A 27,046-nucleotide genomic window follows, 5' to 3' on the forward strand; every position below is an offset into this window, starting at 1 on the left:
AGTTTTAGTTATTGTCAAATGTTTTATGTGGTTCTGATTCCCTAATACAACCACTTGCTTTAAAAAAGCCCCATCATGATCTTGACTCATTAACCATGAAAAAATGGTGAGCCGTGGAAAAACGTGAAGCATAGAGATGTTAAGAGAAGTTAATAATAAGCAAACGTAAGAATGTATTTTAGATGTTTCATTTCTGATCTTATTAACCCAAGCTGAAAATTAAAGTTAGATATGGATATGGCATTATTTAATTTTGACAGTGAATTTTAAAATGGGGAGGCATTTAAAAAGCATACTTTCAAATTATTTTTGCAACAGAATTTAGGCCATCAAAATTCTGCCTGTGTGTGCTTTTGTAAAAAATGTATTTATGGATAGATAAGCTTTATTCCAATGTCTGCATAAATATGAGTTGATGTTGAACAATAGAAGGTTTCTACAAAGGCCTAACATTTGTTTATTAGACAATAGAACTTGGTCCTGTCCTTCAGTTTGCTTCTGAATTCACTTGATTGACACCTCATTATTAGCAATCCACTCTCACTAATCATTTTCACCACACGCAGAATCTTAAAGAAAAAAAAAAGTCTTTGGGTGGCACTTCCCATTTCTCACCTATGTATGTTTTTATATTAGCAATGAAAAATTGATAATTTTATATCAGAGACTAAAATGTGTCAGTAGAAAGTGATTACAGATGCCAGCAGTGATGTAAAAGGTGGCAATTTTTGAGGAGAAGGAAGATAGAGGGAAAGCTTAGTATTTAGGAAGGCGCCAGCTCTAACATATTGATACTTGACAGAGTGTCTGTAAGGAGATGGAGGATAGACTAGAAGTATAGTTGAAGGAGGAGTGGAAGGGAGAGCAAGTAAGATGGTGGTGTTAGCTTTGGAAAGAAATAAGAGGCTTTTTTTCTTTGAAACAAAAGTAATGAAAGTAAGGGATGGTGTAAATGTGCAGAAAGAGGAAATTGAGGAATGGATCTCCTGTTCTTTGGTGAATTGAGGTGAGAGTTTGGATGTGATTGGCCAAGAATTGGAAAAGATCAGTCAGGTTTGTTAGTCATTGGCAATGAAAAAATGTGGGAAACTAGAGATGATGAATAGAGTCTTATATTTGTTCTTCCAACTATTATTTATTATTTATGTTACACTAGGAGCTAGAGATACAGGCGTGAATAAAACAGAGGGTCCCTGATCTCATGGACCTTGTTAAAGGAAGCTGGTGTGTTTAGCCTGGAAATGAAAAGATCCAGAAAGAATACCAAAGATATATCCAAATATTTGAAGGGTTACCAAGCAAGTATTGAGAAGAAGACCTGCTGTCCTATGTGTTACTAAAACACAGATCTAAGACCAGTAGGTAGAATTTATCAAGGGAGAAATGGGTGCCTTTGGAGGGAGGGAGTTCGCTGTCCTTTTGAAGATACTCAAACAGAGAATAGGTAGCCATTGGCTGTGATTGATAGAGATGGTTCAGGCATTGGAAGGCAAGTTGTGCAGTCGATGAGCTTTTAAGACACCTTACAACTCTGTGGGTCTGTGAATCACCAGGTGTCATCACATGATGTCACTTTCAGAAATTATTGCATAGATAGATTGTCCTCCTGCCCAAACTGTTGTCAGTGTGCATTTACTTTATATTAAGGGATGGGAGGAACCCTGAAGAAGGTACAAGTCTGTTTCCTTTAAAGTAACTACTCTTCTATTTTCTTGTGATTAAGACATTTATTTAAAACCAGCCTTGCTAGTAAAAAGGCATATAATCACTGGTTCTCTTCAGTCCCTGTCATGACAGATTAGCATTAATAATTTAGAGAACAGCAGCATTAAAAGTAATTACAAACTGTCAGAAAGATACAAGAAATATGACATAGTTCATAGCTTCTTTTCAGACCTCAAATATTATTTGAGGGGAAAAATAATTACATTTTCCTGTTCATTTCCTAATACAAATAACTTAGGAAATCTCATAATTCTTGAAATTTGCAATTAATTCATTGAAAAACTAATGTCAGTTTGAAAAAAAAGGCCTCTTTGGTCACAAATTTCCACTGTGGAATGATTCCTTAGGGCACATTCCCAATTGCCTTGTCAAGGCTCGTTTTAAATGCATTAACATAGCAACATGAATAAATCAACTAGCATTTAAAAATATAAATTGTCTAAACTTCCTTTAATTGTGCATGCATTTAGCTCTTTCTCCTTTGTCTATCTAAATGCTATACAACCTCTTGATTTAGGTACATCTCCCTACAAATTTATCTAAGATATCAGAATTGAGTAAAATTCTTCCCTATGAACTTTTGTCCAACCTAAACCTATTTTGTTCTATGTGTCCGATCCAGTGCCGCTTCTCGTATGAAAAATGAGAAAGGTGTCAATATTCGTTTCTTAATGAAATTTGTTTAAGGCTTCTTCCATACCTCTTCTTTCTGTATTCCTTCTTTATTGAGCATACTTTTACCCTGAGAAGAAAAAAGACAGAGTGGACACTGTCACTCTATACTTCTTCATTATTCTAGACAAAGAAGGGGATTTGAAGTACCATTCACTTAGAACCTAGACGCTAATGTACCATACGTAAAATTTACAATTCATGCTGTTGAACAAATGTGTTAGACACTTATCTTGTGGTATTCATGTCATTTTATATTTTGTTGTTTTGTAAAAACAGAAAACTCTTAGCAAAATAGTTGTTCAGATTTCAGTGGAACAATTTGACCTCAGGAACAGATTGCATGTGGCCAACAGATCCAAACAGATTGGAATGGGGGCGTTGGATTGATGTCCATGATCTTTTTACCCAGAGAGGGCCTGGCATATTGCAATATATGGAATGTGAGGAGTGAGTCAAGGATGTCACTTGGAAAATAAGAAAGGGAGGGAGAATGTTATTGCATTCTTAATATTTTTTGGTCCTAAAAAGTTATCATTTTATATGGCATATTCTTTAGGTAGAGGGTCATATGGGTTAGTTTTACATACTGTCATGTGAAATGCTGGTTTGTATTAGTTAGATTTGTATCAAATGATTAGAATCTTAATTGGATTAACATTGTTCTGAAATAGAGAGCTAATCTGACATGTCAGTATTTACCATAGCATACAGATCCACTCTTGTTCTTTTTCTTTCTCTTTGGCGCCTCTGTGATAACCTGTCCTCTTTGGGAAACTTACTTTTCATATTATGGTTTATAATGACATGGATGCATTAGATCATTTAGGGATAAATATTTATACTACATCCCTTTAATAAAAAGTCTTAGATTGACATAGATGCATATATTGTGAGATAAAATTATGTTACCCTCTTTTAACAACTGATATAACACAGCTCCCTCTGAGGAAAGTCTTTTGAAATACTCTTTAATGTTTATTTATGATACAGGTCTTTTCATACCCACCATAGAACAATTAGGATAAAGAAAACCAGATGATCACAAAGAAGAAAATAAAAGTTCACTCTCCAGTGGTAAAACTATTATCAAGCTGATGTTTCTCCTTCCAGATTTTTTTCATGCATTTATATCTTTTAAAACAATAAATCATATTGTACATGCTCTTTGGGACCAGCTTTGTTCTTTCAACAATATAGAATGGATGTCTTCCCTAATCTGCAGTTTTATCTCCACTCCTAATGACTTCAGAGTATTTATTGTGTGGCTTAATTTAAGCCATTTTTATTTAAGCATGCCCAATCATTGAAAATTCAGGTAATTTCTACTTTGTTGCCATTAAAGAATTCTGCAGTGGGCATCCTTATAGTTCTCCCCACACCCCTCTCTGCCTTCATTTAAGACACTCTCAAACAGGTCCTCCAAGTGTCCTCCAGGTCTTTCAGGGAATAGTTACCATTCCAGATAGAAATGGGATCAAATCCAATTCTTGGTGCTGTGTGGGCAGGGTCTGACCAAAGGAAAAAGTGAACCAAAAGGATGAGCTGTGGGCCAAGGAGAGTCTTCAGGACATTTTACTCTTTCTGCTGAGCATCTTCCCCTTCTGTTAATTCTGTATTAATAATGGTGGCCAGGGGTGCCTGGGTGGCTCAGTCAGTTAAGTGTCTGACTTCTGCTCAGATCATGATCCCAGGGTCCTGGGATTGAGCCCTATGTTGGGCTCCCTGCTCAGCAAGGAGTCTGCTTCTCCCTCTCCCTCTCCCCTGGCTTGTGTGTTCTTTCTCTCTGTCTCTCAAGTAAATAAATAAATAAATAAAATCTTAAAAAAAAAAATAATGGTGGCCATCTATATAATCCTTTCCTTAGGAAAGTGGTGAACTTCCTCAGCTATAAGTATTGGAGTGGAAGTTGCATTTACCCTAAAGGGCAGTTAGCCTTGTTTTTGTTTTTTTAAATCTATCTATCTATCTATCTATCTATCTATCTATCTATCTATCATCTGTTTATCTATCAATTTGTCTATATATCTGTCTTGCTAAAATTTGGAAAAAAAAGCCAATAGATCCCAGCATGTCCTTTTTTTTTTCCATGCAGAATTTTATTTTACTTTTTTTGCTTTATTGAGATATAATTGACAAAAAAGTTGTAAGATATTTGAAGTGTACATTGTGATGATTTGATACTTACATATCCTTTCAGTGTCATGCTAGAGTATGAGTAACAAGCCTACTTAAGAGTTATTTGACTGTTTAGTGCAGGGATTGGTAAACATTTTCTATAAAAAGCCAGATAACAAATATGTTAGGCTCTTTAAGCCATGTGTTCTCTGTCACAATTAATCAACTTTGCTGTTGTACTGGAAGCAGCCACAGATAGTAGGTAAACAAATGTGTGTGACTATATTCCAATAAAACTTTATTTACAGAAACACGAGGCAGACCAGAATGGCCCATAGCCTTAGTTTGCTGACCCTCTGCTCTAGGGGAATGTAATTTTGTTTGACTTACTATTTACTAATAACTGACAAGGAACACATTGTTTTTGTCTGGTAGAGATGCAAATGATTTATGTGCAAAAGAAAGATAACCCCAGTGGTTATGCTTTTATTGCCTAGCTAGTTACATACTGCCTAGCTAGTTTAGAATCTGATTTAGCAAACTTCATGCAACAATCCCCCTCCTGTATATATCGATTTCTGTATTCATCTTTGTCATCCTGCTTGTTTTCTCACTGACAAGTTAAAATAAAACTTCGGCATATGCTCATTGTTTAAATGAGAATCATGTTTTTAACTTTTTGAAGATTATACTTTGACAGCCTGACAACCCTTAAAAAGAAGGACTTTGCAATGAGCATGCCCTCCAAAGGCCAGCTCAGGCTTGCATCTGCTGCTTTCTGCAACAGATCTGTCTGGCTTTCTGTTTGTCTCTCCCTTGCTATGACCAGATTACTTACTGTCCCTGTAGCCTCACCTTTTGTCCCTAAGAAGCTCCACTTTTTGAGGACAGGGCATCCTCATCGACAGAGAGATAGTCTTGTTTCTGAACATTTGTGACAGTTCTGCTAAGTACATGCTGTGGCCAGTAGAATAGTTCCATTAGCAACTCACTTAGGAAGAGTAACACATTTAGGGGCGCCTGGGTGGCACAGCGGTTGGGCGTCTGCCTTCGGCTCAGGGCGTGATCCCGGGCGTTATGGGATCGGGCCTCACATCGGGCTCCTCCGCTATGAGCCTGCTTCTTCCTCTCCCACTCCCCTTGCTTGTGTTCCCTCTCTCCCTGGCTGTCTATCTCTGTCAAATAAATAAATAAAATCTTAAAAAAAAAAAAAAGAGTAACACATTTAGTTAGATTATTTAAAAAAAAAAAAGTCTTTACACTTTTTCCTGTTACGATTTCATCCTGAAAACAAAACCAAGCCTGTTAATACTCTCAGGGCTTGGCAGAGAGCCTTGTACTCAAGGGTCACCCTGCAGCACACACTGCCTTAGGGGTTCACTTTCACCTCCAGGGACCAAGCATCTATGCTCGGCATCCCCATCTTGCTCAGAGCTTTGCTGTATTTTTTTCTTTTTAAAAAGCTTTTTTGTGGTTACTGTATACAGGGTGTGATTCTTCACTCTATCTCCGCATCATCATATTTGATCTCCTCCAGCCACCCTAAGAGGCTACTACTCCTTATACTACCACTGCCTTGCGTCTGCTGCTTTCTATCACTGTTTATAAAGGAGAAATCTGAGAACTCAAAGAGGGCGAGGCACTTGCTCAAGGTCACATGGCCAGTAAATGGCAGAGTTAGGGTTTTAACCTAATTCTGTCTACCCCCCAAAATTCAACCTCTTAGTCTGTACTCCCCAATTCCCTACTGCTAGATCTACTTTCTGGGCCTGTCTTCAGATCACACCTAGTTTCATTCTTGGGCCTTTATGACCGTGGAAGGTAAGATTGTACTAATACTGAAATTTCTTTCTTCTTCTTTTTAATCAATACTTTAGTTTTTTCAGAGTTTTAGATTCACAGAAAAATAGAAGGGAAAATACAGAGATTTTCCATATACTCCCTGCCCCCAAACATGCATAGCATCTCCCATCATGAATATCCTCCACCAGATTGGACTGGTTACAATTGATGACCTTACATTGACCCATCATAGTCACCCAAAGTCTATAGTTTACATTACAGTTCATTCTTGGTGTTGTACATTCTATGGGTCTGGACAAATGTATAATGACATGCATCTATCACTATGATATCATACAGAGTAGTTTTCTGCCCTAATCATCCCTCCCTCTCCCCTAATCTCTGGCAACCACTGATCTTTTTACTGTCTCCACAGTTTTGTCTTTCCCAGAATGTAATATAGTTAGAATCATAGGTATGTAGCCTCATACAGAATGGCTTCTTTCACTTAGTAATACATATTTAAGGTTCCCCTATGTCTTTTTATGGCTTAATAATGCTTTTCTTTTTAATGATGAATAATATTCCATTGTCTAGATGTACCACAGTTTATCCATTCACCTACTGAAGGACTTTGCTTGCTTCCAAATTTTGGGAATGATGAAGAAAACTGCTGCAAACATCCACGTGCAGGTTTTTGTTTGGACATAAGTTTTCAACTCCTTTGGGTAAATACCAAGGAGCCCAACTGCTGGATTGCATGGTAAGAGTATGTTTAGTTTTGTAAGAAACCACCAAACTGTCTTCAGAAGTGGCTATACCATCTTGCATTCTCACCAGCAATGAATGAGAATTCCTGTCGTTCCACATTCTTGCCAGCATTTGATGGTGTCAGTGGTTTGGACGTGGGCCATTCTAATAGGTATGTAGTGATATCTGATTGTTGTTTTAATTTACATTTCCCTGATGACATATAATGTGGAGCATCTTTTCATATGCTTATTGGCATCTATATATTTTCTTTGGAGTGATGTCTGTTAAGGTCGTTGGCCCATTTTTTAATGAGGTTGTTTGTTTTTTACCATGGAGTTTTAAGAGCTCTTTGTATATTTTGGAGGAGTCATTTACCAGACGTATGTTTTTCAAATATTTTCCCCCAGTTTGTATCTTGTCTTCTCATTCTCTTGACACTGTCTTACAGAGCAGAAGTTTTTAATTTTAGTGAAATCCAGCTTAGTGATTATTTATTTCATGGGTTGAGCATTTGGTGTTGTATATAAAAAGTCAACACTCTACCTAGGGTCCTCTAGATATTCTCCTATGTTATCTTATAGGAGTTTCTTTTTTCTGATTTACATTTAGGTCTGTGATCAGTTTTAGGTTAATGTTTATGAAGGGTATAAGGTCTGTGTCTAGATCCATTTTTCCACATGTGGATGCCCAGTTGTTCCGGCATGATTTGTTGAAGAGACTACTTTTGCTCCATTGAATTGCTTCTGCTCCTTTGCTCCTCTATCCAATACCACACTGTCTTGATGACTCTAGCTTTATAGTAAGTCTTGAAGTCTGATAGTGTTAGTCCTGCAACCTTGTTCTTCTTCCTCAATATCGTGTTGGCTATTCTGAGTCTTTTGCCTTTCCATAAACTTTAGAATCAGTTTGTCAACATCTACAAAATTACTTTCTAGGCTTTTGATTGGGATTGCATTGAATCTGTGGGTCAAATTGGGAAGAACTGACATCTTGAGAATTTTGATGCTTCCTATCCATGAACATGGGATATCTTCCCATTTATTTAGTTCATATTTTATTTCTTTCATCATAGTTTTGTCATTTCCTCATATAGACCTTATACATGTTTTGTTCAATTTATACCTACATATTTCATTTTTTGGGTGCTAATGTAAATGATACTGTTTTTAGTTTTAGATTCTATTTGTTCATTGTTGGTATATAGGAAAGCAATTGACATTTGTATATTAACCTTGTGCCCCACAACCTCACTTTAATCACTGATTAGTTCCAAGATTCTTTGTGAATATCATTTGAGAACAAAGACGGTTTTATTTCTTCCTTTTTAATCCATATACTTTTAATTTCTTTTTCTTATCTTACTGGATTAGGTAGAACTTCCAGAATAATGTTGAAAAGGAGTTCCAAGAGAGGACATCCTTACCTTGTACCTGATCTTAGTGGGAAAGCTTTGAGTTTCTTACCATTAGATATGATGTTAGTTATAGGATTTTTGTAGCTCATCTCTATCAAGTTGAGGAAGTTCCCCTCTATTCCTAGTTTGCTGAGTGTTTTTGTCATGAAAGGGTGTTAGATTTTGTTAAATGCTTTTTTGCATGTATTGATATGATGATGTGATTTTTCTTTTTTAGTCTCTTGATGTGATGGATTACATTAATTGACATTCAAATGTTGAACCAGCCTTGCATACCTGGGATAAATTCCACTTGGTCATGTGTATTATCTTTTTTATACATTGTTAGATTTGATTTGCAAATATTTTGTTAAGGATTTTTGCATCCATGAGAGATATTGGTCTCTTTATTTTTTCCTATAATTTATTCCTTTGTCTGGTTTTGGTATTAAGGTAATGCTGGCCTCACAGAATGAGTTAGGGGGTATTCTTTCTGCTTCTATCTTCTGAAAGAGATTGTAGGCACTTTGTATAATTTCTTCTTTAAATGTTTGGTAGAATTCCCCAGTACACCCATTTGGGTTTGATGCTTTGATGAAAACCTTTTGCTTTAATTTTTGTGTTTGGAGCTGTGTATGGGTTGAGGTATATATGTGTATGTGTATATGTATGTACATTTGTATGTATATATGAATATATGTATATTTGTATGATTACTCCAGCATTAATTTATTGAAAAGACTATTCTTTCTCAAAAAAAAGACTATTTTTCTCAATTAAATCACCTCTGAATCTTTGTAAGAAATCAGTGGTCCATACATGTGTATTTTTGGGCTTTCTATTCTCTTCCATTGATCTTTTTGTCTACCTGTTCACTGATACCATACTGTCTTGATTGTTTTCTACAAGTAGTCTTACAGTTAGGTAATGTAAATCCTCCCCCTTTTTCTTCCCATTCACAGCTATTTTGGTTATTCTGAGTCTTTTGCATTTCTAAATGAATTATAGAAACAGATAGTCAATTTCTAAAAAATGTCTGCTGGGATTTTTATTAGGAATGGATTTAATCTGCATGTCAATTTGAGAAGGTTTTGTGTATTAAATGTACTTTGAGTCTTTTGATTCATGAGCATGGTGTATCTCTCCATTTACCTAGACCTTAGTATTTCTTTCTTTTTTTTTTTTTTTAAAGATTTTATTTATTTATTTGACAGAGATAGAGACAGCCAGCGAGAGAGGGAACACAAGCAGGGGGAGTGGGAGAGGAAGAAGCAGGCTCATAGCAGAGGAGCCTGACGTGGGGCTCGATCCCATAACGCCGGGATCACGCCCTGAGCCGAAGGCAGACGCTTAACCGCTGTGCCACCCAGGCGCCCCTAGGCCTTAGTATTTCTGAGCAATGTTTTGTAGTTTTCAGCATACATATCCTACACATTTTGGTCAGTTTGTCTCTATGTATTTCATAATTTTTGATGGTTTTGTAAATGGTATTGGTGTTTAATTTTAAGTTCTTATTATTTGTTGCTAGTATGCAGAAATATAATTTTTAAATATATTGATCTTTATTGTGAATTGTTCCTGAACTCTTGCATTAGTTTCAGAAACTTTTTTGTAGGTCATATGGGAATTTTTCTTTTTACATTGATGATCATGTCAGTGGTGAATAAAGATAGCATTACTTTCGCATGGTGCACTGGGTGTTATACGCAAGTAATGAATCATGGAACTTTACATCAAAAACTAGGGATGTACTGTATGGTGACTAACATAATACAATAAAAACTATTATTATTAAAAAATAAAGATAGCATTACTTCAATCTGAATTTATTTGTTTATTTAGTTTTATTTCACTGACTGGAACTCCAGCACAATGTTTAATAGAAATGGTGAGACTGCACGTTCTTGCTTATTCCTGATTTTAGGGCTAAAGTATTTAGCCTTTCACCATTAATAATTATGTTAGCTATACTATTTTTGTAGATATGATTATCTGGTTGAGGAGTTCTATTAGTTTGCTGAGGTTTTTAAAAAATCAGAAATAGATGGTGGATTTTATTGAACGCTTTTTCTGCATCAATTGAAATGATTACATGGTTTTCTTTTAAAATTTTCTATCATTAATTACTTCGATTTTCAAATGGTAAATCAAACTTTTGTTCTTCGAATAACCCTCACTTGGTTATGATGTATTATTCTTCTATACATTGTTGGATTCAATGTGCACACATTTTGTTAATGTTTTTTTTCATCTATATTCATGAGAAACATTGGTCTCTGGTTTTCTTTTTTCTTTTTTTGGTAATGCTTCTTTTTCTTTTTAAAAGCAAAGTAAAGGGCCTCATAGAATGAGTTCAGAAGTATTCCCTTCTCCTCAATTCTCTTGAAAAGTTTGCCTAGAATTGGTATTATTATACTCTTAAAGGTTTGGTAGCAGTTCCCTTAAAGCCACCTAAGCCTGGAGTTTTCTTTGTGGGAGTTTAAAAACTACTAATTTGTTTCTTGTATTTCTATTCAGTTAATCAAGCTCTTCTTGAGTAATCTTGAAAAGTTTGTGCCTTTTGAGTCATCTAAGTTATCAAATTTATTGGCATAAAATTGTTCACAATAGTTCCTTATTATCTTTTGACTATATGAAGAATCTTTAGTGATGTCATCTGTTTTATTTCTAATATTGGAAATTTTTGTCTTTTTTTCCCCCGATGGCTGGATGTTTTCAATGTTATTGAGCATCTAAAGGAACCAAGTTTTGATTTTATTGTTTTACTGTGTGTTTTCTGTTTTCTAATCCACTGATTTCCATGCTGATGTTTATTTCCTTCCTCTTGTTTACTTTGGGTTTTATTTGCTCTTCTTTTTCTAGTTTCTTATGGTGGAAGGTGAGGTCATTAATTTGAGACCTTTCTATTTTTCTCATATAAGCATTTTAGTACTATAAATTTCCCTATATGTACTGCTCTAGTTGCATTCAGCAAATTTTGAAGAAATTGTGTTTCATTGAATTGAAAATACTCTTTTGATTTCTTCTTTGCCTCATGGGTTATTGAGAAGTGTGTTATTTAGTTTCCAAATTATTTAGAAGATTTTTGAGATATTTTTCTGTTATTGATTTATAATTTAATCCCACTGTGGTCAGAGAACATACTTGGTATGACTTGAATCCTTATAAATTTGTTGAGACTTGTTTTATGGCCTATAATATGACCTAATTTGATATATACTTCATGTACACTTGGAATGAATGTTTATTATTGATAAATGTTAATAGTTATGTCACTTAGGTTAAATTGGTTGATGATGTTGTTCAAGTTTTCTTTCTTTTTACTGATTTTCTGACTACATGGTTTATCTATTATTGACAGAGGAGTATTGAAATATTTGACAAAGATGATACTTTTTCTATTTCTCATTGCAGTTCCATCACTTTGGGATTTACTTTGTTTTGGTGTATAAATATTTAGAATTGGTATTTATTCCTGATGAATTGACCTCTATCATTATGAAGTGGCTATCTTTAACTTTTGGTAAAGTTTTTTTTTTCTCTGAAATCTAACTTTGATATTAATATAGCCTCTTCATTTTAATTTTGATTAGTATTAGCATACACCTTTATTTTAATTTTGTTTGGAATTAGCATACACCTTTAATTTTTGTATTTAATGTGAGTTTCTTATAGGCAGCATATAATTGGATATTATTTTCTTAAATCCAGTTTAACAATTAGCTTTTTAATTGGGGGATTTAAGCTATTTACATTTAATTTGAGTATTGTTCTTGGGCTTTCATACATATGTTTGGACTATATCCTTTTATTCATTTTTTATCATCTCCTTTTAAATTCCTTTTACTATTTTTCTACTTTGTTTTTGGATTGAGTATTTGTTCTGATTCCATTTTTCTCCTTTATTGGTCTGTTATCTACAACTCTTCATTGTGTTATTTTAGTGGTTGCTTTAGGGTTTATAATTTTATCAGTTTATAATTTTACATATATATCGTTATATATGTATGTGTAGGTGTGTGTATGCTTTAAACAACTGATGTTTTGTTTTTCTTTTTTTTAAAGATTTATGTATTTATTTTAGAGAGAGAGAGGGAGAGAGAGAGGAGAGCATGAGCCAGGGAGGGGCAGAGGGAGAGGGAGAGAGAGAATCCTCCAGCTGACTTCCTGCTGAGTGTGGAGCCTGATGTGGGGCTAAGTCCCAGGACTCTGAGATCATGACCTGAGCCAAAATCAAGAGTCAGACCCTTAAGTGACTGAGCCACCCAGGCATCCCAGTTGATGTTTTCTATAAAAATTTAAGTGATAAAATTAAGTGATAAGAAAAAAGAATTATTGGGGTGCCTGGGTGGCTCAGATGGTTGAGTGACTGATTCTTGATTTTGGCTCAGGTCGTGATCTCAGGATTGTGAGGTCAAGCCCTGTGTCAGGCTCCGAGCTCAGCGTGGAGTCTACCTGAGATTCTCTCTTTCCTCTCCCTCTGCTCCTCCCCCCTGCACACACTCTCTCTAAAATAAATAAATAAATCCCCAAAAAACAAAAAGAGGGATGTCTGGGTGGCTCAGTAAGTTAAGTGTCTGCTTTCAGCTCAGGTCATGATCCCAGGGTCCTGGGACCAAGCCCTGTGTTGGGTTCCCTGCTCAGTGGGGAGTCTGCTTCTCCCTCTCCCTTTACCCCTCCTCCCTGCTTGTGCTCTCTCACACACTCTCTCTCCCTCTCAAATAAATGGATAAAATCTTAAGAAAGAAAAGAAAAGGAGAAATTATTGTATTTACTGAGGCAATTAAAATTTCTGAATCCAAGTTTATATCTGGAATAATTGTTCTTCTGCTTAAAGGACTTTCTTTAATATTTCTTGAATTATAAGTCTGCTGGTTATACATTCTTTCAGATTGTGTGTGTCTGAAAAAGTATTCAGCTTAAAAATATTATATTTGATTTTAGTTGACACAATGTTACATTAGTTTCAGGTGTACAACATAGTGTGATTCAACAGGTTTACATTCAACATTATTCTATGCTTACCAGAAATGTAGCTACCATCTGTCACCATACAGTGCTATTACAATATCATTGACTATATTCCTTATGCTGTGCCTTTTATTTCTGTGACTTATTCATTCCATAACTGGAAGCCTGCATTTCCTACTCCTCTTCACCCATTTTGTCCATCCTACTATCCCCCTTCCCTCTACACCATTAAGTTTGTTCTCTGTATTTACAGATCTAATTCTGCTTTTTGTTTATTCATTTTTTTATTTTTTTTATTTTTTTTTATTTTTTTTATTTTTTATTTTTTTTAAAGATTTTATTTATTTATGTGACAGAGAGACAGCCAGCGAGAGAGGGAACACAGCAGGGGGAGTGGGAGAGGAAGAAGCAGGCTCATAGCGGAAGAGCCTGATGTGGGACTCGATCCCGGATCGCCAGGATCACGCCCTGAGCCGAAGGCAGACGCTTTAAGGACTGCGCTACCCAGGCGCCCCTATTCATTTTTTTTAGATTCCTCATATAAGTGAAATCATTTGGTATTTGTCTTTCCTATCTGACTCATTTCACTTAGCATAATACCCTCTAGACCTATCTGTGTTGTTTCAAATGGCATAATCCCATTCTCTTTTTTATGGCTGCATAATATGCTATCATATGTATGTACCACATCTTCCTTAACATTTCTTTATTGATGGACACTTAGATTGCTTCCATAAAAATCCTAGAAGAGAGCATAGGCAGTAATTTCTCTGACACTGGCCATAGCAACATTTTTCCAGATTTGTCTTATAAGGCAAGGGAAACAAAACAAAAATAAACTATTGAGACTACATCAAAATAAGAGCTTTTGCATAGTGAAGGAAACCATCAACAAAGCCAAAAGGCAACCTAGTGAATGGAAGACTATATTTGCAAATGATATATCTGATAAGGGGTTACTACACAAAATATACACAGAACATATGCAATTCAACACCTAAAAAACAAACAATCCAATTAAAAAATGGGAAGAGAACCTAAATAGACATTTTTCTAAAGAAGACATACAGATGGCTAACAGACATGTGAAAAGATGCTTAACATCACTCATCATCAAGGAAATGCAAATCAAAACCACAATGAGATGTCACCTTAGAGCTGTCAGAAGGGCTAAAATAAAAAAGAAGCATGAGAGACTATGGACTCTGAGAAACAAACTGAGGGCTTCAGAGGGGAGGGGGGTGGGGGAATGGGATAGGCTGGTGATGGGTAGTAAGGAGGGCACGTATTGCATGGTGCACTGGGTGTTATACGCAACTAATGAATCATCGAACTTTACATCAGAAACCAGGGATGTACTGTATGGTGACTAACATAATATAATAAAAAAACATTAAAAAAAATTAAAAAGACAAGAAATAACAAGTGTTAGTGAAGATATGGAGAAAAAGAAAGACTTGTATACTATTGGCGGGAATGTAAATTGCCACAGCAGTTGTGGAAACAGTGTAAGGTTTCCTCAAAAATTTCAAAAAATGAAATACCATATGATACAATAATTCCACTACTGGATATTTTCCCCGGAAGAAATGAAAGCACTAATTTGAAACAATATATACACTCCTATGTTTATTGCAGCATCAATTGCAATAGCCAAGATATGGAAGCAACCTAAGTAGCTTTTTAAAAAAAAGACTTTATTTATTTGAGAGAGAGAGAGCAGACAAGTGAGAGAGAGCATGAGCAGGGGGGAGGGGCAGAGGAAGAGAGAGAAGCAGATGCCCCACTGAGCAGGGAGCCTGGCATGGGGCTCGATCCCAGGCCCCTGGGATCATGATCTGAGCCGAAGGCAGACGCTTAACTGACTGAGCCACCCAGGCACACCGTAGCTTTTGTTTTTGAAAGATATATTTGCTGGGTAAAGAAGTCTAGATTGACAGTATTTTGTATTCCTATATATATTCTTGAGAGGTTTTTTTTTTTTTTTTTGAATGTAGTAAATTACTAGGAAACAGTTTAATTCATATAGATCTTGCTTTTAAACTTTGTTCGGTGGGACCAGAGAAGCATTTAATCTAGGGTTAATTTTTCTCTACAACTGAAGTCAGATCCTTCTTAGCCATCTAACCATTGCTCTATGAATTATGAGATTTTCATTCTGGCTGTTGGGAAAAGCCATTAATAGAGGATATTGTTCTAATTTTGGGGGTATTTTTTCCCCCTGTGCTTAGGGAAGTTTTCTCACACATTTGTTTATCAGTACTTGAAGTGGACTCTCTGTAGGCCTCCTGAGTTCTCTGTGCATCCTTTTCTCTGACACTTGGCTCTGAAAACTTTAGCCGTGTTGACCTTCTTGGACTCTCAGCTCCATCTCCCTTCCCTCCTTTGTGACCTGGAAACTTTCTCCAGGCAGTAAGCTATGGAAATCAGTGGACTTATCTCTCAGGGATCATTGTTTTGTTCTCTGATGTCTAATAGCTTGAGAATCATTGTTACATATATTGTTCATCTTTTAAAATTGAAGTATAGTTGAAATGCAGTGTTATATTAGTTTCACATGTACAGCATAGTGATTTGACAAGTCAATATGTTATGCTACACTCACCAAAAGTGTATTGTTCATTTTTAAAAGGTGTTTCAGGCAGGGTAACTCCATGTTACTCCATCTTGGTCAGAAGCAGAAATCAAATCAGGACACTATTCAGTATAAGAAAGCTCTACTAACAACTATATCTGGTGGTCAACATAAACTGGGCTATCTCAGACAAACTGGGATGTATGGTTACTCTGTATGTATTAAGTGCCTAACCTAAATTAGTTAATTAGTTTAAATAGTAACTCTTTGAGTAGTTGATATTAGTTAGCTTCATTCATACATGAGATGCATGGGGTAGGTAGAAGTTAACTAAGATTTCACAGACAAGTTTTAAGTGGTGGAGCAGGGATTTGAACTCAGGAACACTGCTCCTGAGCCCAGGCCTATTGGCACTTGTCACCATCACTACTGTCAATATACACCTTGGGAGGCTAAGAAGTGATATTACTGACCAGACCCAGTTTCCAGTAGACCCTGCATCAGCTCTGGGCACTGGAGGAGGCCTCTGAGATCCAGCTCCTTTTTCGTTTCCTTCTTTATTGATTTATTGGAAATTCTGAGCTCTGTTGCCCCCTTACCTCTTACATCCCATTTCTCCTGTCAGTTAACCTGAGGATTGACTGGAACTCAACCTAGAGTTTCCATGCTCCTCTTCTCTGACCTCAAAATTGGCATTCCCTGGTGAATCCTGGTCAACCACAGCAAGATGTGCTATGCTCGTTGGGTTTTGGGTCTGGCTTTGGGGTGCTGGTTCCCTTGAACCCATTGACTCACTGGCCAGCCCCCTCTGCCTCACTCACCCTCTCTACCATCCTCCTGTCCCAGCATGCATCATGCATATTATGACACCAGTTGTATCTCATAGACAATCTTGCCAGCTATAGTAGTGCGCAGAGAGGTAAGACCATCTTAGTGTTGAACAGACTCATGAAACTGAATGCTGTTTACATTTTGTCTGGTCTCTTCTCTCGGTCCACCAGTTGGAGGGGAAGCCACACCAAGCAGGCCGATTTAAAGCAGCACACTGATTATAAAAGCTTGAGTACTTTTCCTCCAAGTTTCTCCCCCCTCCCTTGTCCATCACTCTCTCTGGAGGCCACCCACAGTGGTCTCTTCTTTGTTTCCCTATCTCTAGTCAGCCAAGGATATGCCTTTGTTCTCTTATCTTGCCTTGTTCAGGAATGTTATCTGTGTGGAGGCCTAATTTGTTTCATCACCTCCTGTACCTCCCCAAGACCTTCACTCCACTGCTTTCTTACCAAGGTCAACTCTAGTCCCTTCTCTCAGGAATTTGCTCCTTATCTATGTAGCAGAGATGCATTTTATTCCACAACACCATGGGGCAAGGCATGTCACATTCTTGTAGTTCTCAAAATGAAGTGTAATCTGCAGTAGCAAAATTACAATCTTTTTCCTAACCTGAGATCTTCTATTTCTAACCCTATCCCATATAGTCAAAACAAGGCTCAGGAAGTCCTTGCTAGGCAGCATTTCTGGGGAAGGGCCTACCTGCCTTGATCTACATGGGCTATCACTTACAGGCTCATTTTTCTAGCCTTGGTGTTCACTTAAAGGGAAAATCCTGAGGCTTCTGTGCCAAGATTGGGCATGGCACTGCAGTTCTTGGGACTAAAGCTCTAACTGTTCAGTCCCCATCCCAGCTGCAGACAGTCACCAGTCATTGACCAGCCCATGTGGGAACTGCAAAGGACAACACTTGTTGTCTTGTTGAATAAATATTTACCTCTCTTCAAATCAAGTTGCCCAAAAAAGTCCAAGCAACTCTCTCTTCTTCTGTCTGTGTAGTATAACTCACCATAACATTTCTCAGAGACGCAAGGCTTTTGAAAAAATTAGGTAGGAAGGATATTATCTTCTCTGCCTGGTAGGCCTGCTTTTTTTTTTTTTTTGGCTCTGGCTTTCTGGGGTTGCAAGAGAAAACTCACCTGCAGTAGGGAGGGCAAAACACACATTTATATCTTTATGTTCTGGTTCCTGTCACTTGTTAGCTGTGTGACCTTGGGCAGGTCTTATTGTCTTCATCTGTAAACTGGGGATTATAAAAAATCTGCCTTCTTACTTCTTAGGGTTGTTTTTGAGAATTAAATAAATTAATAGATATAAAAATGCTTAGAATGGTGTGTAAAGTGTTAGCTGTTTTTATTATCAGCTAATTACGATGCTTGTGACATTTTCTGTGCTGTCCATTTTATACAGGCCCATCACATTTTATTTGGAAGTTTCAAAGTCAGCACTTAAGGTGACTACCTGGTATAGCCCAAATTACCTCTAAATTCCTCTGGAGACTGGCCATCATACTTCTTGATAAGTCAACCCAACTGGTTTTCCTGCCAGCACTAAATCCAATTGTGTTGTTTTGGGTTGAGCTCTGGATAAAGACGTTGCCTCCAGATTTATACTTTCCCTTTCTCTCTCACAGTCATTAAGGAGCAGGCATTCATTTAGTGAAAAACTGCAGGATAATCCACACTGCTTAATTTTTGCACTCTCTCTCTGTATTGAGTGCATATGGTTGAATTCATATAACGTAAACACAAATAAGCTCTAATTCTGAGGTTGCTTAAAGTCCATCCTATCCTAAGCATAGCCAGATAAGAAACTGAAGTCCCTTTCTTTTTTTTTTTTTTAAGTTTTTTTATTTATTCATTTTTGAGAGAGAGAGAGAGAGAACGAGCATGGACGTGGGGGGGGGTAGTGGCAGAGGGAGAGGGAGAAGCAGATTCCCCGCTGAGCAGGGAGTCCCAGCTGAAGGAGACGCTTAACCGACTGAGCCACCCAGGTGCCCCCAGGGGCTTTCATAATACCACTGGCCAGACAGGGCAGAGAATGAAAAGTTCAAAGAACCACACTTTGCTACCCTCACCATGCTCACAAAGGCAGATTATTTGCTCCATTGGGATCTTCATTTTAACCTCATTGTTCCCTTGTCACAATCTTCAGTGAAATCTATGAGTGGTTTACACTAGGCATTGAGGAGTTGTGTATTATGCTTCTATATGGGATGTTCTTCATCCTTGGTAGAGGGTGTACAAGGATTATTCAACTGTTTGTGGCTGTTGAGCATTGCCAAACTTTCTGCTCATATTAGGATAGACTCTTTTAAAGGGGGTGATGCCAGCAAATATTAGCCACATACACTTGAGTAGGGGGAAAAATAAACTGAGAAAACAATACACTGGATCAGGTACCCAGAGATTTGGGGTTTCTCCTGCCTCTGTCACTAATCTACCATGTTGTCTCTGGTGAACCCCTTTTCCTTTCTGAGACACAGTTTTGTCATCTGTAGGATGAGGGGATTATTCATGATGACTTCCCAGCTCTACCATTCTATATTCTATGACTCCACTTAGCATTAACTATTCCTTGAAACCGTCCTATTATAGGAATCACTTTGGGGAATGGATCAGAGAATGTTAATTGTTTCTTGGGAAAACTCACTTGCTGTAGGTAGTGGGGCCATTTCAGCTTCCCTTGGGGAACTACTCCTGCTCTGATTTTTATTCATATTATTGGGTGCAGTTGAATTCCCCACTCAGCTGCAAGGTTTATTCCATACCTCTTACTTACTTACTTACTTACTCCATACCTCAGTTCTTACTTCAGTGATTGGTTCAAACGTAGGCATGTGACCCACTATGATCCAGTGAGAGATACTCCTGGAAATTTCGATGGGATAATTAGAAAAGAGATACTCTCTTTCCTCTGGTACCAATAAACAGATAAGCCTGGAGTTGGTGACAGCGGTCTTTGATGTAACGTGGAGAATTAACATGGAGATAACTTGCAGGAAAATGATGCTGACCAGAGGTAGACGCAAATACAGAGACAGAAAGACAGAAACACAAAGAAATAGAGAGATAGTATCCCATTGGCATGTTGAGTCCCTTGATCCTACCCTTTTCCCCTAGACTTTATAGTTACAAGAACCATAAATACTCTTTTTGCTTAAACTATCTTTTGAGTTAGGATTCTGTTAATTGCAACCATATGATACTTGACTAACATGTTCAATGTTTCCATCATGATTTTGGACAGAAGGATTTGCTTGCCTCCAAATGGCATGGGCTGAGGCTTGGGAGTGAGAAGACGAGGTGTGATTTCAGACAGCACGGGGCTGTATGGAAAAAGGAAAGAACTCACAATGTGCCAAGCACTATGCTATGTTATGCTTTTCATTTTTTTCCCTTTACTTTCATAACCCTATGAGAACGGTGCTTTTTTATTATCCCCATTTTGCAGAAGAGAAAACTAGAGGACCAGTTAAGGACTTGCTTGAAGTCATACAATAGGTGGCAGAACTGAAGTTTAAAACCAGACTCTTGGTCTCTAGAGCTTGAGCTCTTGACTGTTGGACAAAAATTCCCTGGGCAATTTTGCTTTCCTAATTCTCTGTCTCGCTTACCCTGCAACCGCGATGGAGTTGTAATGTCTAGGCTGGCTGGACTCCAGTGCAGGAGCAAGTGAGCTTCAGGAGAAGAGTAGATGGAGGAGGTCTCTAAGTGGATGAGTGATAGGGTTAAAATAAAAGCATAGAAGATAATAACACCCTCCCTCATGTTCTATCCCCTCCCACTCAGGTGGTTATATTTTAATATTCTAAAACCCAAGAAAGAAAAAATTATCCAAAGAAATTAATTTTTTAAAATAGAAATCGTATTTTGCAACTTTGACAAAATTGTGATCTATACACACAGTTTTGAATTGTTAAATAATTTAGCAATAAATTTTGAAATGAGAATATATTACATATAACCACATCAACATTTTATGAAGCACATTGCAATTTATTTGTTATCAGTGCAATGTGTTTCAGCATATCTGTTTGTGATAGTCAAATATATCATTTTAATATTTCTTTTCACATGCAATATACATGAACCCACAGGATATTGAGGCTGCCTCTAAGAATTTCTATTATTTCTCTCTTTTCTTTTTGTTTTCCTTTATTCCCCCTATGCTTCATGCTTCATGAACTATGCATTTATTTTTATAGATGCTCCCCCATTTGACTGTAAAGGAAAGGCCCATGAATGGATGGGCATGCACTGCACATTAACTCTTGTATCTCCAAGGTGCCTGGTAGGTAGAAGGTGCTCAATAAAGTCCGTTAAGTGAATATGTTATGTAATAATTCAGTTTATTTCAAGTTATAAAGAGTACTAAACAAGGTATGAATAAGTTTTAAACTGTCTTTATTAATTGAAGTTAACATATATCCAGACAATTGTATGATTTATAAATATGTGACTTGATGGATTATCACAAAGTAACCACACTTTTATAACCACCACTGAGATAAAAAAAAATAACTCATTACTATCTTCCTATTGGCCCCCAGCTTATCTCCTCCAGATGACCACTATTTTGACTTCTACTTCATAAATCAATATTGTCTGTTTTTGAACCTAATATGATTGAAATCCTGTGATATATTTTTTCATGTCTGGCTTTTTTTTTTACTCAATATCATTTTTTGGGAAATTTATCTATATAGTTCAGTGAGGCAATGATTCATTCCTTTTTATCATATAGAATTCTATTGTAGGAATATACCATAATTTACTTATTTATTCTACAATTGATGGACTTTAGGTGGTTTCTATCTTTTTTTTTACCTATTTTGAATAATGTCACTATGAATATTTGTGTACATTTATTTTTTGTGCACATGGGTATTCATTTATGCTGGGTTTATACTTAAGATTAGAAGTTTGGGGTCACTGGGCATCCATATTTTCAGCTTTGGCAGATATTGCCAAACAGTTTTCAAAGCAGTTGTACCAATTCATATTGTTAATCCCCTGCAGTGGAAGACCACCAGGAATACACATGTAGTCAAACAAAATTAGGTTCATTGATCTGTTGCAACAAGGGAGAAGGCACACCATGAAGATTGTGGAGTGTTTCAGAAAACAAATATTATAGTCAGGGTATAAAAGCACCTTGCTCCAGGGGTCCCAAACCTTGTCCAGCCACTCGCCACTGACAAAATCAAAGGCAGAGAGACTAGTGGTGATGAAACAAGAAAAGGATATATTTCAATGAGGCCAACACTGGGAAGACAGCAGACTAGTGTCTCAAAGATTGTCTCCAAAGTGCCAAAAATATTTCCAGGTTTATATAAGGAAAACGTGGGGCAAAGGTGGGTGGGTACGTGCAGGTAGGCAGTGGAAGTCAAATTGATCATTGTCTTAGAGTCCAGTGGGGTCTTGCTGGTTCAGGGCAGTCCTTATTGCTTGAGGAAGTAGTTTCAGTTCCCATCAGGGGAGACTTTGTCCACAGGGTCTTCCCCTGGGCCAAGAGACAAGCTGGAAGGAAGAACCCAACTAGCAAGTTTGGGGTCAAAATGGAGGCGGTCAATGGCCTGTTTCAGGAGGAGTGAGGAAATAGGAACTTGGATCCTGTTCTGGTTACCACGGCTGTACACCAGACACCCCAATCTAAGGGGTGTAAAAACACCACTGGTTTATTATGCTCATACATTCTGTGGAGCAGGAATCTGGAATAGCCTCAGAACAGCTGGTTTTTCTCTGCTCCACTATATCTGGGGCCTCTCAGGGAAGGCTTGAAAACCAGAGGTGACTGTACAGCTGGGATTATCTGAAGGCTCACTTATACACATTTCTGGGGGTTGATGCTGGCTTCTGGCTGGGCCTGGAGCTCTCAGTTGGGATACCTTGCATGACCTCTCCATGGGGTCATTCTGCATGATCCAGGGGGGCTTGCTCATGGCATAATGGCTGGTTTCAGAACCAAGCTTCTTAGAAGCAGATGGAAGCCATTTCACCTTTGTAACTAGTCCTTGTGGAAATAATAGAATATACCTATAGTTCTCTGTCCTGGTTCCTGGCATAGAGCTTCTAAAACCCTAGTAATTTCCTAGGTGATAAGAGCGCTAGGAATATTTTTGTTCTAGTGTTTGGTCTTTCATACAGATTCCTAACACAGAGCTCCTAAACTTCTTGGAATTTCCTGGTTGATAGGAGTGTCTTTTGTTCTAATGAGGCAATGGTTGGTGAGCTCCTAGATTGGGGCTGTCAGAAGAAAGACCAAGCCATAATTAGAAGCTTGGAAATTTCAGCCTCTACTCTCGAGGAAGGGGAGAAGGGCTAGAAATTGAGCTAATGATCAATAACGCTTATGTGATGAGGCCTCCATAAAAATTCCAAAAGCATGGGGATTTGGGGAGTTTCTGGATCATTGAACAGGTGGAGACGCTGGGAGAGTGGTGCTCTCACAGAGAGCTTAGAAGCTCTGAGCCCCTTCCCACATACTTTGCCCTATGTATCTCTTCCATCTGGATGTTCATCTGTATCCTTTATCATATTCTTTTATAATAAATTGGTGAACATATTTCCTGGAGTTCTGTGAGCCATTCTAGTAAATTATGGAACCCAAGGAGAGGGTTATGGGAACATTGATTTATACCCAGTCAGAAGGATAGGTGACAAACTGGGACTTCAGATTGCTGAAGTGTGTGTTTATTGGGGGGGGAGGGAGTCTTGTGGGACTGAGCCCTTTAACCTGTGGAGTCCGATGCTAAGTCCAGGTAGATATGTCAGAATCGAATTGAATTGTAGGACACCCAGCTCATGTCCCAGAGAATTGCTTGGTGGGGAAAACGCCACACACGTTTGGTGACTGGATGTGTCAGAAGTGAAGTATTGCTTGAGTAGCAAAGGAGAAACACATAGGAGGTGTGTTTTTTCCTATATGACTGCGATCACCTACCGTCCTTTCTACCACAGTCACAGGCCCACCCACATTCAAGGTAAGAGGATTTAGTCTCTGCCACTCAATGGGAGGGATGTCAAGGTCCTTTAGCAAAAAGAGTGTCTGGGATAGGATGGATTGTCATGGTCAGGCTGCAAATCCTAAATCCATCACATATTGTCTGTGTGTTTCTGGAAATTCCTTAAGCCTCTCTGTATCTTAGTTTTATCAACCATAAGATGGAGAAAAAAAAACACTTCTTAAAGGACTTTATGAACAGGTAAATGTGGTAGGTAGTATACCATCACTGACCTATAGTCATTTCAGAGTCTCTAGAGCTGCAAGGCTGTGGGTGTTCCATAGTTGCTTGGTTTATGCTACTTCCTGCTTTCCTTTCTCGTTTGTGAGTGACATTGTGCAATATTCTGGAGCTGAAGACAACATCTGGCACTAGTGGGCCTTAAACAAATATGCATTGAAGGAATGGACAGATGATCCCAAACTTTTCTTGCCTTCCCGTTATGCTCACATGAAATCCAAACTTAATGTTTTGCCCTCACCTGCGTATCTGGCTCCCACTGACTCATGTAGCCCAATCCACTGTCACCCTTCCTCCTGCTTATCTCCCTCCATCCATACTGTTCTTTTTGCCTCATGGACTGTGTCACGTCTTCCCTTCCTTTACTTCTATCTTTTTGGAATAGTTCCCTTTCCTTGCTGCTTTTCTTCCTTTCCCTAATTAACTTCTCATCTTTGAGTCTTTACTTAAATGCCTGTTCTCCTTAAAAATCTTCTCTTGACTTCCCAGACTAGACTACATCTCTTGAGGCATCCAGTCATCTCCTTCTTAACAGAGTCCTTATCTCAATAGAGATCAAGAGTTATTTGCTTGAGGTATGTCTGCCCCCATTAGACTACAAGCACTTCTCCATTATGGTACCATCCAGGCCTAGCCCAAGGTAGGAGCTCAACAATATTGGTTGAATGAATGTGCGGACAGTGCTTTAAGTTTGTTTAATACAATATTTGAAGAACCAGAATGTGCACTTGTTTACATGGTCTAGAGGGATGAGGACATTTTCATCAGTGGTGTGTTTTATTTGTCTATGTATCTGGTATTGGACAGACACAGGCATAGGTCCTACTTGATCCAGCTCACCATTAACTCCCTGACCTCATCTCCTGCTTCTCTCCCTTGATCCACCCGGCTCTAGCTGCACACACTGCTTCCTTTTCCTGGAATTTTCTTTCCTTAGATATCCTTATGGCATGCATACCTCCCAGGTCTTTGCTTAAATGTTATCTTTTTAATGAGGACTCCCAATGCCATATTTTAGGAACTGTATACTCCACTCCCAGAAACCTCTATCCACCCTCCCTGCTTTATTTTTCTCCATTCCACTTTTTACCATCTGACATAATATGTGTATTTATGTACTGTCTATCTCCTCCTGGTAGAACATGAACATGAGGACAGGAGTTTTTGTTTGTTTTGTTTCCTGCTCTATACCATTACCCAATGAATATCTATTGTTTAAAGGAAGGAAGGAGTGAATGAATAGGTAGGACTGGAACCATGCTGGTCATGTGTTACTAATGTGGAATTCAAGGTCTAATGTGGGGTTTATAGACACCACTTGGAAGCTCTTGTGGGACATTAGTCAGGACTGTATTCTGAGATTTAAGCCCTAATATCAACGCATAATTGTTCTGAACCACTAGAAAAGAGGGGATGTCTTCTTCTAAGCTCCAAGACATCTCAGCAATCTGATTGAATGAATGAACACATCTAATAAAAACCATGTTGGTCAAAAGAGATTTTAATGTGTTCACAAAAGCATAGAGTAAGGATAATCTTGGAGGCAAGTTTTGGTAATGGACATCCAGACTTTTCCCTGGGGAAAAGGGCATTACCAACCAACTTGGAGGATTCTAGTCCCATTGGCAAGGGCACCCCTTATAGTGATGGTTGAAGGAAGTAGTCAGTGGAATTTGGTCCATTGGCAAGGCCATCTTCAGAGTGCATAGGCTGTATCAGGTTATCTCATGTGATGCGCCTACAAATCCAGTGCCTTTTGATTCCATTAAACTTTAAGATAAAATAGATGTGCCTCCCCCTTGTACATTGGGCTCTATGAAGAGACTGGATTAATTGGAAGAACTTTTAAAAGTTCCTATGCCAGTCATTTATCATTTTGCATTAACAAGTTGACATTTCAGTTTTATAACAAGTCTCATGAGCTTTAGTAATATGATTCCATATCTGAAGAAGGAACTGATCTTTTTGCACTAGAAAAGTCAGCTTTCTGAGTCCCTACGACTGAGGGGCCAGCCCTTGGAGGCTAGTAAATTTACCAAGGGAATGAATTCTACTTTGTCAGGCCTTTTGAGACATAAACTACTGGCCTGTTTTTTGGTGGTTGACCTGCATCTGCATTTGGGAGCCTGTGGTAATGTTTCTAGAAGTTTCTTCTGTGTGAAATGTCTGATTTCCATCTGCAGTCCTACTAGACTCACTTGTGAGCTAATACTCATTTAAGTGTTTTAGGTCTTAGTCTTAGGTATCATCAGGCATGTAACACTTTTTGTAGATGTGCCTTAGGTAAGCTCTAAGATGTTAATTTTTAAACTAAAAAATTTTTTTGTTAAGATTCATTCATTTTAGGCAAAGAGAGAGAGAGTGAGCAAGCAGGGGGAGGGGCAGAGGGAGAGCAAGAGAGAGAATCACAAGCAGACTCAATGCTAAGCATGGAGCCTGACACGGGGTTCAATCCCAGGACCCTGAGATCATGACCTGAGCCGAAATCAAGAGTTCGACACCCAACCAACTGAGCCACCCAGGCACTCCAGGAAGCTCCCAGATGTTTAGGCCTTAGGTTAACTACTTCCCCTACTCAGTGACCCCTATGTAATATTTTTAATTTGTCCCTTGACAACTTTATATTTAGATTTCTAATTTCCTTATCAGATGCAATGCTGTAGTAAAGAAAAAAAAAAGTCTTACGTTAGTTGTAGTCTAAACTGGAAACTGTGTGATTAAGCTGCCTTTTTAATTAGCAATGCCCATGGGAAATATGGCTTCTGATTCTATTCTTGTCACTTTTTCTTGAAATCAGCTTTATACTGGGGCTTTCCCCTTACTTCACAGCTGGGAATTCTAGGTTCTTTTTCTTGCCCTCTGTATATTTTACAGAGTAAGTTCTGGTCATGATACTTTGCTGGATGGCCCAGACAGGGAAAAGGGAGAGAGAGAATCACATTCTACAATATTTGGGTGTTCAGAACCATAAAGCACTAAAATA

Source organism: Ursus arctos, unplaced genomic scaffold, assembly GCF_023065955.2.
Source record: "Ursus arctos isolate Adak ecotype North America unplaced genomic scaffold, UrsArc2.0 scaffold_19, whole genome shotgun sequence".
NCBI lineage: Eukaryota > Metazoa > Chordata > Mammalia > Carnivora > Ursidae > Ursus > Ursus arctos.